The sequence below is a fragment of the Dermacentor andersoni genome, chromosome 5 (assembly GCF_023375885.2).
Source record: "Dermacentor andersoni chromosome 5, qqDerAnde1_hic_scaffold, whole genome shotgun sequence".
In the NCBI taxonomy this organism is placed as follows: domain Eukaryota; kingdom Metazoa; phylum Arthropoda; class Arachnida; order Ixodida; family Ixodidae; genus Dermacentor; species Dermacentor andersoni.
Genome location: NC_092818.1, coordinates 105,131,557 through 105,145,057, shown reverse-complemented (window position 1 = coordinate 105,145,057; position 13,501 = coordinate 105,131,557).

The window sequence follows — 13,501 nt, the reverse complement described above, 5'->3', positions numbered from 1 at the left end:
AAATGAGGGTAACAAATACAGAAGTGATATTTTTCACGCATTGCAAAGCTTACCTTAACTTACGACATGACTTGTAAAGATGATTATGTACGATCAGCAATGGTATCTTCCGTCTACGCAACTGTACCAAATTAAGGTGCGTGGGTAGTACGGCCGCAAGAATATGGGTGATGATATTATTATTGTACGTTTTCGCTATATTTACTTACATGTATGTAGGGTACATTCAGTTTTAGCAAATGACCCCCTATTCCGACAGAAGTCAAAGAAGTTTCACGTCAAGAGAATTCCAAAAAGTGATCTTTTTATAGGGTTAGCTGTGGCTTTACAGAGGCGCTTCATTCAGCGCTGAATTGAACTGAATTCGGGAATTTTACGTGCCAAAACCGCGATTTGATTATGAGGCACACCGTAATGGGGTACTCAGGATTAGGTTTGGCCACCAGGGGTTTTTTAACGTGCCCCAGTGCAGGACACACATGCATCTTTTTGCATTTCGCCTCCATCGAAATGCGGCCACCGCGGCCCTCATTCGATCCCGCCATCTGGTGCTTAGCAGCGCAACGCCAAAGCCATTAAGCCACCGCGACAAATTTCGCTCATCGTCACCCAAACGTAAATATCACCTGACATTGTTTGCAGACGCATTCTGCCATAAGCAGCGTATACTTGCCAAACGTTTACGCCACGAAAACACATGCCACTGCGAAGTGTCGCCAGAGAAGTGCCGGGTAAGGTAATCGGGAATGAAAGGTCCGGCTATTCACTTACCGAAAGTTTCCTGGTGTAAACAAGCTGCGCAGAAAAACTCGGTTAGGGAGAGTTCTCATCGAGGATGTCATGGCGCAGGGTTCCCTTGAGTGAGCAAGCACCTCCGGCAACGTTACGACCTGTCCTGATCCGTTCAGCCGCTCAACGAGGTGTGCAAATGAGTGCTCGCGGCATTGGTGGGTGCGACAGGTCCTTCACTTCGTTGGTGCCCAGCGACTTTCACAGGTGCATTTCTCGCTAAAGCCACGCATGCGCTAAGAATGTCACTCCTACAGATGCATGAAAACGGTGGCGACAAGGTTCATTGCTGTGCGAGCGTATGCCTCGCGGGCGAACGTTCAGCGGGTTCATCTAAAAGCGGGATAAATATAGCGCAACTATAGACGTGAGTGCTGTTTCGCGGCTCTTAATAACATGCTCACAGGAAGCTGGCCCAATTTCTTTTACAGCTTATTGAGCCCATTATCATGCACCACACAATTAAAGTGCTTCTGTTAACTGATCTTTGACTCGTGTGTGATCAGTTTAGCGGTTGTATTGAAGCAGAATGCATTGATGGGGGTTTTCAGTTCTGCCGCCCACAAACCCACGTTACGTCAAAAGACGTGCAAAGCCTCCTTGGCTCTACGCAACCTGCCGTTGAAAGAGAAGTAGGAAACTTGCGTGGTTCTAAAGAAGCAAATGCTACTTGGTTGTGATCGCAGTGTGGGAAATATGATGGTGGCTAATTAGTAACAAAAACAGCCAGGTAATTTCCCTTATGTGGACATCAGCCTAAGTAAGTTTTGTGGCTGCGCCCAGTTTATTTTGTAGCCAAGCACAGAACCTGAAGGATCCAGGACAATCAGTGGTGGGCATAGTTTCGGTTATGAGCTTATGTGGCTTTTCCCAGCAATGTTCTGCTCATGTTCATTAGTAACACCTCACGTGTTGCAATAACTTAAATATTCCATCTTTCAAAAGATGAAGCGCCAACAAAGACAGCACACTAATAAAGAACAACTACGGGAAAAGGCGCTACATGCAATTGTTTATTGATGTCAAAAGCGGCTGAAATTATAGACATGGGGAGAGGGGGAAGGAAAAAAAGGAGGGAGTTCTGAACATTTGAATGCGTACGTGCGAGAACACAGAATATGTATAGGAAGAGAATTACGTGAATAACCAAAATCTAAAAGCTGTCTAAAACATGCTTTCGTTACTGTAAATGTTCAGAGACACAGGCGTCCCCTATCTGCACAGGCGCCCCCTGGCACAGCTGGCACAGGCGTCCCTTATCTTCCTAATCTGGTTGGCCTTTAAGAACTAACCTTGGGAGTGTTAGCCTGCGCTACCCCTTACAAACCAATTTATATAATACGAATATATATATACACGCGAAGCACTTTAATGCAAGATGCCAACAAACACCTTCCGCTAGAGATATTCATCTGAAATTCTGCAAATCACTGAAATACTGTTATGTGTTGCTGTTTAAAAACTCTTTAAAGCTGGCATATATACCTCGCTTGATTAATCGATGCAGCTCTCCTGATGGAGTGTTTGTAGAATGGAAACGAACGTGTTCATGCAATGGGTTGGGAGAAAGTTTACTCAAAAAGTTGCCCAAAGAATAGCTCAATAAAATTTATTGGTTTCTGCCACTTTTATATCTGTAATGTTCCATCGAAACAAGGAAACGCACCATATTACCAATAGTAGTCGCTGTATTTTATTGGAACTTGAAGTTTATCATTTACGGACACGCAAAATGTTCGGTACACCATTATTTAACACAATCGACTTACTAAAGAGAGCACCACGCAGTCGACATAATGAATATGCACGTCCACTGCATGAGGAGGAGAATAGTACATGCCACAATTTATTGTAGGAGATTGAAATAAATAGCGATGAAAAAGCGTTTGGTAGTAGGTAACAATGGCAACGTAGAAAAGTTTTTTGATTGAGAGGCAAAAGAATTGTTCTAAGGCTGAGCTTAGTTGCCTCACAACAATTTTTCTCCTATTCGAACACACATATGCCGACTGACTGATGCTAGATATCCGGGGGCTTCCGTGATTCCTCCAGCGTTGAACTCAGCTAGGTCGATAGCAACTGGCTATTACAGGAGAAGCCTTCTCAATAACTGTTTATCCTAAATGCAAAGCAGGGTCGTCTGCATCCGATACAGTGTTGCCTCTTGCGGTCTCCAAAGTACATTCACAGACACCACCGCTATAACAGTCTATGTGGCGAGCACAGCCTCGCCGTAACAACCCGGTGCCGAAGCTACGCTGGTGAAAGAAAAAAGTGCGCCAAGACTGCTTTCAATGAAATACGATAAAATGCATGCGCTCTCGGTGCTTTCTTTCATGGGATTTGTTTCTGGGTTGTATTCTCAAAATTCTGAGGAACGATTTTGTTAAGAATGTAAGACCTGGTTTGAGCAAATTTAGTGATAGAATTGTGCGGCGATGTACCCTGCATACGAGTATGTCATATAGGATGGCATGACACAGGGCATACATATACCTAAATATATAAGAAACCTCATGGTGACACCGACAGTGACAACGACAGCGGAAATTCGCTTGGTGTGTTCAGATAATTGCAATAGCAATAAAATTATTAAAATATTTAGACTCCACGCATTACGGGAATCAACGTTATGCGAAACATGTTGGAAGTGCGTGGCGATATAGCATCATTTGATGTTTTGCAAAGCGTTGCCAGACAGATCTATATGTTTACGTACGGCGACAGATTGTGGCATGCGAAGCGAACGTGTGCGTGACTTCATCACTGGGCAGCGGCGGCGACGACGATGTAGTACGACCGCGATGCAACGACGATTGATATACGGCAATCCGGCGACCAAACGTTGAAACCTGCTCGTTTGCGGCCTGGTCCGATTCCGAGGGTGGTACAATGTTCATCCCTGCGTCTGTGGACTAATAGAAAAGGGCACGTGCGCGAGAGTTCTCACTTCATTAAGGAAATATTGCAAATTAGCGCATGGGTGTCTGTTTAGTTTCTGCTAGTGTCCTTGATCTTGCCGCAGTACACTTGATACCTCTCAAAGATGTTGCTATGCGACGTGCTACACACGTCTATCGTCTCAAAGCGCTAGCTAGTGTGAGTTCTGAAGGAATGTGGCGGCGCACTTCGATACAAGGACGTAACACAGTGAACCAACGAGAGCCCAGTCCACTGTGTTTTGTCCTTGCATCGAAGCGCGCCGCCACATTCCATCATGATTAAACAACTAGGAAGGAAGGAAGGAAAAAGTGGAGAAGGAAGGCAGGGAGGTTAACCAGTTTAGCCTAACCGGTTTGCTACCCTACACATGGGAGCGGGATGGGGGGATGAAAGATGGGGAGAAGAGATAGAGGGAACATAACACGGCACACACATCGTTGGTTACAGTCTGTCACTCTTGTGCGGTACGTGACATCACTGTCACAGCCACTTAGGTGTGACAGTGATGTGACAACTAACCCACCATTATGACTTAGGTGTGAGTTTGAATTTCAAAGAATGCCTGCTTCAGTGGCCGTGAAAATCTAGTTTTTTTTTTTCGCTTTCGCTCTATGACAAGGATGAACGTATCATCGAGAGAAGTAAAAGGTCCTTACGGCATCGATGACGTCCACGGTCGTTGGCGTAAGGGTAATGAGATGTGGTCCAAGTAAACCATTTTTGGAACTCTAAAGTGTACTAGACTAAAGGACGCTGTTGCAATCACCATATGCATACAGTTTTTGTTTCTCGCAATATGCCACAATGCATGCTTGAATATATCATGCAAATAAGTTAGCTCAAAGTAATAAAAGAGGAAACCAATTACAGCTTAGTAAAAACCTGAGTTCCGCTCTCTTCAACCAGTAATACGTGTGTTCTAGTCAACACTTCCTAGCAAAATTTCTTTCAGAGTAGAACCAGAAGCTTTGAACATAGATGGAAATGAATATCTTAGGAACATGTTAGCGTACTTGCGTAACTGTGTCGGTCATTGCCATTTTCATTACTTCAAAACCAGCTGAAATGTAGCAAAGGCACTTCTTGTCTCTTCTTCAAAGTCAAGAAACTCAGTGCATATCAGTCATTAAAACTTGCAAAAACCTCGTTCTAATAAACGTTTTGCGGAACCTATCTTCAAGATAAGCCCACATTTCAACGACTTGATGAAGAGGAAATCTCTCTTCAGGTTCGGTTCCAAAACAGTTCTGTTACAAAAACATGAGTCATTTTGCCAAGAACAAGAGAAAAAAAAATGAACGAGCATCACGAAGTGATCTCCGATGACATATACGGAAATAGGATTGGTCTTTGGAAAAAAATGAGGCTAATTGAATATACGGTTCGGTCGGGACTCAGGGAATCCGCGGATTAGACCGAATGGAAACACAGCAGCGGAGAGCAGCTTAAGAACTTCACGTTCTGGAGAAATTTCACGCTACGCAGAACGCAATCCCCCTACCCCTCGTTTCCGGAAGATGGCTTTCATTAGCCCGATAACGTACTAATTGGATTCTCAGAGGCATTGCCATAATATGCCACCCGTGGCTAATAGGATTTACTTCCAAGTTATGGCTCCTATTCCAGGTATCTGGCTACTGGGAAACTTATTTCCGGAAGTATCACACGGCGCGAAAGAGAGTTTTGTGTTTTCCCACCATTTCGCTACATCTTTTTGAACTTTTTTTCGTTTTCTGGGCATTTCTAAGTACGCACTGCAAGGATCTCAAGATGATGTGATGCATGGGGCCACCTATTCGTAGAAATTGCCTGGCTGCTTGCATGCCACGCTAAGCTATTGTTTTTCTGGCAGAATATAAACGTTGTCTAACAGTATATTCTGCTGATCGTTTCAGAATCCTTTGCAAGTACTACAAACGGTAATAGACATAGAGATAAAATGGTCAAAATAGCGATATCTAGGCTTTATCGGCCACAGTTGTAGCTCCCTTATGCCAGCAGCAACGCAGTCTTGCTGTCTTACACAACCATTTGGTTGCGCGATTATTACTGATAAAAAATTCAGTGATGATTATACGATGCTTTCTAATGCAAAATTTGAGCGGAGCACTATGCGTGTTTTCATTTCGTGTGTCAATTTTCTGTAATACGGTTATATAGGTTCTCAGTTTATATTAGAAAAAGAATGCTGTGAGTGGCGTTGCTGGCGCGGACAATCTGTTTCGTGCGGCACTTGACAACGGAGCCAAGTGTGGTGCGACTGCTTCGCTAATTAGGAGATCGCGAGGCAGTGCATAGGCGTGGGAGTTATTCAGAGCAGCCGTCGCAGACATGCAGCCAGCTCGTTCATGCAGCGCTTTGTTTACATGCAGACGACGTGCGCTACTCTCGCGCCATATCGTAGCCATCGTCGGCGCACTGCCCGTGTTGAGCGGCGCTCCGCTTTTTTTTCGCACGCCTTCGCTTCACCAACGATGAGAGCTGCCCTTTGTCGGGGGAAAATCGTGCCGCTAAGGTCAGCGGCGACAACACCCAAGGGAGCGTCACATCGGGCCTTACTCGTAGCCGCCCGCTGTCGCCCCTTGCAGGGATGTCTATCCCCGTCACACATGCTGGTATCACGGACTAATGACGCCGCGGACGAGTGTAGCACTACCCACTTCACGCCACCCTGACGCCCCCCCCCCCCCCCCCTCCGGAAGTGTAAACGAAATCAGCTGCGGAGGCCGGGAACTGGGATGCTGGGAACGGCAGCCGGGAGCTCAGCGCATGCGCAAGCTGTCTCCCTTCCGCTACTCCTCCGCTTTCCGCCTCATGCTCTCACTGTATCCTCCTCCTCCATTTTCCTCGTCGCGCTCTCTTTTTTCTCCCGCTGCGCTCCGCCTTCGCTTTCATTTTTCGCTGCGCTCTTTTTCTTGGTTACGAGACGCGACGCCGAGGCACGCCGACGCGACGCCGAGGCACGCCGATGCTCAACGCAGGAACGGGCGCCTAAGAGCTCTGCTGTGATTCTTGACAGCACTTCTGACCGCCTAGAAGGAGGATATGGCTCATTAATTAGAATTTGCTTAATCGTCAATGCTGTGAGCCGGCTCATACAGTTGGCTTAGAGCTCATGCTGCAAGTCGGCTGTAAGGCTCATACAGTAGGGGACACACAGAGTACCGGCGCTGCGCTTTACCATGCATGAATGCTTCGAGCGCCATGTAAAGCACAATATGAAGTCACTAGAAAGATGTAAAATGCATAATAAGTACGCAAAGTAAACTAGAAAAAAAAGTTGTCAATAAGAATAGAATATTTAACAATTGCACCCAATGAAACCTAGGGTAAGGAAGAAAAAAAAACATACATATCCTGTACAAAAGCAGAATACCGAAAAGAAAAAAAAAAACGAGCATCCTCGATGCATCCTCGATAAAATTAATAAGTTAGTGCCACCCAAGACCACGAGCTTGATTGCGTTCATAATTCTGACAGTGACTAAAGGCTCAATTCGAGTTCTGATGCAAATGAGTTCACAGATTGTGAACAAACATCATTCGCAAGGGAATTATAGAGCTCTACTGCTGAAGAAAAAAAAAAGGATTTTAATGTTTTACAATGCGAGAAACAATTGTTTATTATATTTAGCATGGTTTATTCCACTGGAGTTACAGTAGCTTACAGTAGCATATAAGGCTCTAGTTACACTACTGCCTTATATGTTATATGTCCCATTAGTTTGCAACATGTGTTTGTTAGAGATACTGTCCTGTAGGTGCCAAAAGGGTGCTTAGTTCTACCTCTGTGAATTGGCACTACTTTCGCACGCAACCTGTCCGCACAGGCACTGCCATTTCAAGTGATGTACGGAATATTTTGTGCAGCGAGAGAAATAATTGACCCGCGTATCGCTTGAGCAAGATATTTAAAGTTATGAGGGCCGGGCGATTTTGGACGTTTATTTCTAGCAGATACTTGTAATTGCCGGGCTGTGTTATCTATGTATCAGGCTTTGCTTTGCGCCGGGGAAATCGATTAAAATTATGTATTCAATTAGTTAACGATAGTACGCGCACCCTGAGCCACTTACGAGCCCTGAGCCACTCACCCTGAGCCACTTCGGATTTGTTCACTGCATTTTCCAATTTTTTCAGAAATCACCCAAATTTCATATCTGAGCTGGCCTGAATCAGTAGCCCGAATGCTGAATTTTACTTTTAAACAACACGTTGGGATTCTTCTAGGATGAAAACAAGGCCACTTCAGCCACATTTCGAAGGGAGTGAAATAAGGAAACACCCGTGTATTTAGGTGCACGTTAAAGAACCCCAAGTGGTCCAAATTATTCTGGAGTCCCTCACTACGGTGTGCTTCATAATCAGATCGTGGTTTTGGCACGTAAAACTTGATAATTTATTAGATTTATTAATTAGGATAAAAGCTGTCGCGGACACCTGGAGTGTACCCGGGGGCCTTTGTGGAAAGCAGAATGCACAGGAACTACACAATTTGAGCAGTTTTTTAGATAACAACGGCGTACACAATGTTGTATTCCGTAAAACGTAGCAACATATATATATATATATATATATATATATATATATATATATATATATATATATATATTTAAAAACGATTTCGAACAAGATTTGGTTGTCTGTATGTGACCATTCATTTGTGTGTAGATAGAGCGATGAACAATACTTTGCGGATCTAAGCAAAACTTTTCCTATGACCCCATAGTGCATATGAAAGCTGGCTTGACTGATTGATTAATTGCAGAATTACTTGCTAAAGAGCGCACAGTGGAGAACTCCGTAATAGCTTTCACAAACTGGGACTCTTCAACGTTAACCAATACACGAGGGCATTTCCGTACGGCCCAATCACTCACGACTGGCAATCTGAACCGCAGCATGCCAGTCAGTTATACGAAAAGACTTTAGAAGCGACTATTCGCTGAGCTTTTTTGTGGATCTCAAAAGTTTATAGATACGACGAAACACATCCAATAGAACATAGCTTGATATGCTTCGTTTATCTCAACACATCAAAAGAAAGACTAGGCCTGAATTTGGCAGTGTTACCTCTCTTCGTACAGAAAACTTAGATTGTGATGACTGTGGCGTCTCGGCATCTGCGCACGCCTGCGTCACGGGCGAGCTCGCACACTGTCATTTATGAAATGACGCTTCGATACGTCACATCCTTCTTGCGATTGCGTGCACCCTGTGACACGACCATTCCAGTTCAATACAGCTCGAGTTTTCCGTTAAATACCTTCAAAGTGGTCGGAGTCCGCCTAGGTTGCAATAAAAATACGTAATCGAATTCGGTATCGAACCTCTGCCTTTCAGCACAGCAGCACAATGCTCTGGCTATTATGCGACGATCGGATTACTTCTTTCGTTAATTCCTTACTTGGCGCATTTTGACTACAAACACACAAAAGTTATTAAGAAATGCGAATATTCGTGCCACAGAGCAAGCACAAGTCTAGGTACTGACACATATCTCACCGCATGCTTCTCTCGCACCAAATTTGCTCATTGAAGCGAATGACGCGTGTGTAATTATCAGTTTCATTGCCAGTTTCTCGCATTCTTCTCTAGAGACAGGCAGCGCTTTGAGACACTGTGTGAGACTGCAATTCCTTTGGCATCGGCCCACATATTGCGTCAGAAGGGTACCCACGAAGCGCGTGAGGTAGGCCTGTGATGCTATCATAATAAAAGAAATATTCCCATAATAAATTTTGTCGTGTTCATTTTGAATTGTTCATTGCGACAACAGCAGGCTCTCATAGCGGGCCCTGAGGGACAACAAATTATTTTTATGACGCGCAAAAAGTGGCATTCGTCCGCCATATTGCCTGCTGCAGCCTCCGAAATGCACTCTTAGGACCCAACCTATAGTAATTGAGGAGCACGTTATTTGGCACAAATTCCCTAGTGCGTATGTTGCGACATTGAATCCGAGGTCACATATTTGTCGGGGCCCGCACGCAATGACGTCGCAATACAGCAGCTTTGTAGCCGAACCATCTTCTCTTATGAAAGCACTTGAGACTCCGCGTTGTCTTCTTGCTCCTCGCTTATAGGGTAGAGCTGGTGGTTACATCGAGCGCCAGTGTCGCCGTCCTCGAAATGCTTTTAATGATAAGTGAAAGAAATAAACACAACATTTTTGACAACTAAGCCGAAATACAACGATGCCTTGCGGCCCTCCCGTTCTCTTTTCTTCTGTTATTCTTCAAGAAGAACACCGCTCTTCATTTCGCTCATTCGCTTGCTTGCTTTCTTTTTGCGCGGCGATATGAAAGCACGGCTGTAGGGAAACTGCATAATATGGTAGTGTGCGTTTCACCCGGGGATTATTGTGCTTAAATTCAGCAGAAATCCATGTTATCTTTCAGCCCAAATTGCAGACTAGGTTACAAGAAAATAAAGAAAAAATAGCAGATATAAGAGCCTTTAGTGAGGTAGCAGGCTAAAGTACACTAATCCAAGCCTTGAAATGAAGAGGTTGGAAAGAAAAGGCTTCGGCATTTTCCAGCGCTAAAAGTCGCAAACGAACTTTAAAGCGAACGTTGTATCTTGAAAAATAAGATGCTGCGGCAAACGCTGTAAATAATCCGGGAAGCGAAAGCTCGCAAAAAGAAGTTGACGTTTAGCCGGAAAGCCGAAGCCTGGATTGCCATAGTAAATTAGTAGACAGCTATAAGAAGTAATGATAGTAGTTTTATCGGCTCTATGAAATCGGAAATATTCGCTGGCTAACTGAATCAACAAGCATGGTATCAGTGCCCACAAGTAAACATGAACACACCAAACCCGATGAGCGCAGAAACAAACGGTCAAAACGCTGGTGTGAGCAAGTGCGGCAGCAGCAGCGAGCGAAGTGGTGGTTCGTGCGGTCTATCGCTTCAACGCGAGGGCGGCGATAAGACAGCGCGCACAAAGGTATCAGCCGTCTGCCGATCCCTTTCAAGATACGGTGCACGCGAACGCGCCCGATCGTGCAAAGTACGCTCTTGCTGGCAGAGTCGAAGCCACCCCCCTCCCTTCTTCCCTCCCGCGTTGCCTCCCTACTTTCCTCCATATATGGCGCGCGCGAGATTGAGCCGCGATTGTTCGTTCCCCTTGCGCCCGGTCGCAAAATGCGCAGCTGCTGCCCGAGCAAAATGCCGCCCCCCTCTCTCCCTACCATCCACCCACGGCCTTTCGCGTGACGGAACACGGCGCTTTTGCTTTCCGCTTTCTTCGTTCGCGCACGCCAGATTGAGGCGCGATCGTCGGCTTCCCTCACGTGCTTTCACTCGCCCAAATAGCATACCACGTGCGGCGACCTCGGGCTTATCGACCTTGGACTTTATAAGGAACATCACTCAAAATGCGATTTAACTGTCCATATGATAGCTATCGCCTTAAAATTATTTAAACCAAACACGTTTTATATGAGCTTGCGAAATCCCACTCCTTTACTGCTATGTCAGCCAGTGCAAGCTACTACTACCTTCTGCCTACTCGTCCGTTTTTTTGTTTTTTTAGGGCGGAGTTCTTAGGCGCCCGTTCCTGGAATGATGGTCGTCGCCCTCGGCGTAACCGCGCGAACGCGCTCGTGTCACTGCTCGCGCGTTCGTCGTCGTTTTCTTCCACAGCTGTCTCTGATGCCACTCATCATGCCAGCGTTACCATACTGCCCCTCGCGCTCGTGCCACTGCTCGCTCCTTCGTCGTCGTCTTGCACATCTGGCACCGATGCCACTCGTCATGCTAGTGTTCCCATAGTGCTCCTCCACTTTCGAAGGTGCCGACGGCCCTGGCCCCCTTTCAGTCGGTGCGGTGATTTCAGTCTCAAGTTATTTGGCTCAACATATTGCTCGCGCCTTCGTCGTTGTCTTTTTCCACAGCTGGTTCCGATGCCGCTCATTATGCCCGCGTTCGCATAATGCCCCTCCTTTTGCGAATGCGCTGATGGCACTGGCTGTTTGGCAATCAGTGAGGTGGTTTCGGTCACAAATTATTTGCCTCAATATATCGCGAAAAGAAAGCACGCATACAGCTGCGCTAAAATTTCGCATTAGGGAGTATTGTAATCGTCGGAAATTTTTTCTCTATCTTCTTTCGGTAGCCTCATTGGCTTGGAGTTTCAAAAATTTGACCAGACTTCGTAGCGATATCTCGGCAGCATACCGCTGCTGAATAAAAAAGGCACAAACCGAATTGCGGAAGTAGGTCAACCAGACATTGAAACGAAGGCCTTCCGCATGAGTGATTTCTTTCTTCCTTTTGGGCCTGTCCGCCGCAAGAAATATGTATGAGCGAGGTGAACGCTGCTCTGACCCTTCCCCCTTGCCCACTGCTCCAAAGAACCATATATTGTTCGTAAATACGCATAATTACTAATACTCCTTACACCATAAAAATTCGCTCTAAATATGATAGTAAAATTCACATTGAATATATCATACACTTATGTGGAGCGTAATGCTATCAATTGCACCTCTATTTCAATAACTTCCTGGACGCAGCAAAGCCGGAGGAACTGCAATAATGACTAGAATTCACCTCTTTCGGTCCATTTATTGTTCTTCCATACACAAAGTGAGCTAGAAATAGTGATAATGGTGCTTTTATTCCAGTATACCAGCTTTTCCAGATTTCTTCTTTGAAAACTAACTCTGTTTCTCTTTTCACTTAGTCTGCTCGTCGATAGCCTAACAACAAAGGACCCACTCTCGCCAGAAGCTCGCAGTCCACCTAGAACTGTTACAAGCACTTGTATATCTGGTCTGAACACGAGATGCCATACAATGCAAGAAAACGGTTACCGCGAAGCCGTGTGCCCGATTTCCTAACTAAGACTGCTAGGATCTGTTATGTTTCGTCTGGCCTTATTGCCTTGATGAGGTTCCTGACAACACTAAAGCCTGCGACGCCAGCGCTGTTCCAGCATTGGCACTAGAGGCTAGTATTCCATTTGGCGGACGAGGAATGCATGATGGGCAGAAGGGCAACGAAGGCGGCCTGCTTACAGAGGAAGGAAACGGTGACGTGGATGTCCATAACACCGGCCTCCTTTAATCCCCGTTAGGCATTCTTCCTGCTCTTTTCCCGCAGCCTTCATTACTGGCGATACGGGATAACAAGTGGTAACCAGTAAACCTCCACGTCGACTACTCACCGACGGTTAACCAGCCGGACAGCCGTGTTTTGTTTTTTTCCTGCTATCGACGGCGAAAGTTCTCGTGCTTTGATCTCGCGCCGTAATCTTGGGCATGGTTCTTTGTGCAGACCAATGTCTCCTGCGTCTATATTACCTTCAACAGCACATCCCTCTCCGTGTTCCCAATTATATTGCCTTTCACTGTGCCCTGATGCTTCCACTGCGCCAGAACAAATAACACGTTCCCCCTATTTTCTATGCGCGCTCATAGCTCACAACTTCGACGTTCTTACATTCGCTCTAGTGCCAGAGTTGAGCTTTTCTGGCCTCTCTGGGAAGCAGGGGCATGCTAAAGAAGGGCCGAGGGCGTCGTATTGGTCAATTCATTATGAAGGATGACTGGACGTATCATGTCGATGCCTGAATGAAGTGAACTGAGTATAATATGACCCATTGGTTTCAGTTTTTTCACGAATGTTATCAATCGATCACCTTTCGCCGTATTCGACGAAAATTACCACATGTAATCGGAGAAATTACCGGTGTATCGTAACGATAACCATTTGGTTTTATGCAGATAATCGTCTCTTAAGAAATCGCAGTAGGCAGACCTTGTT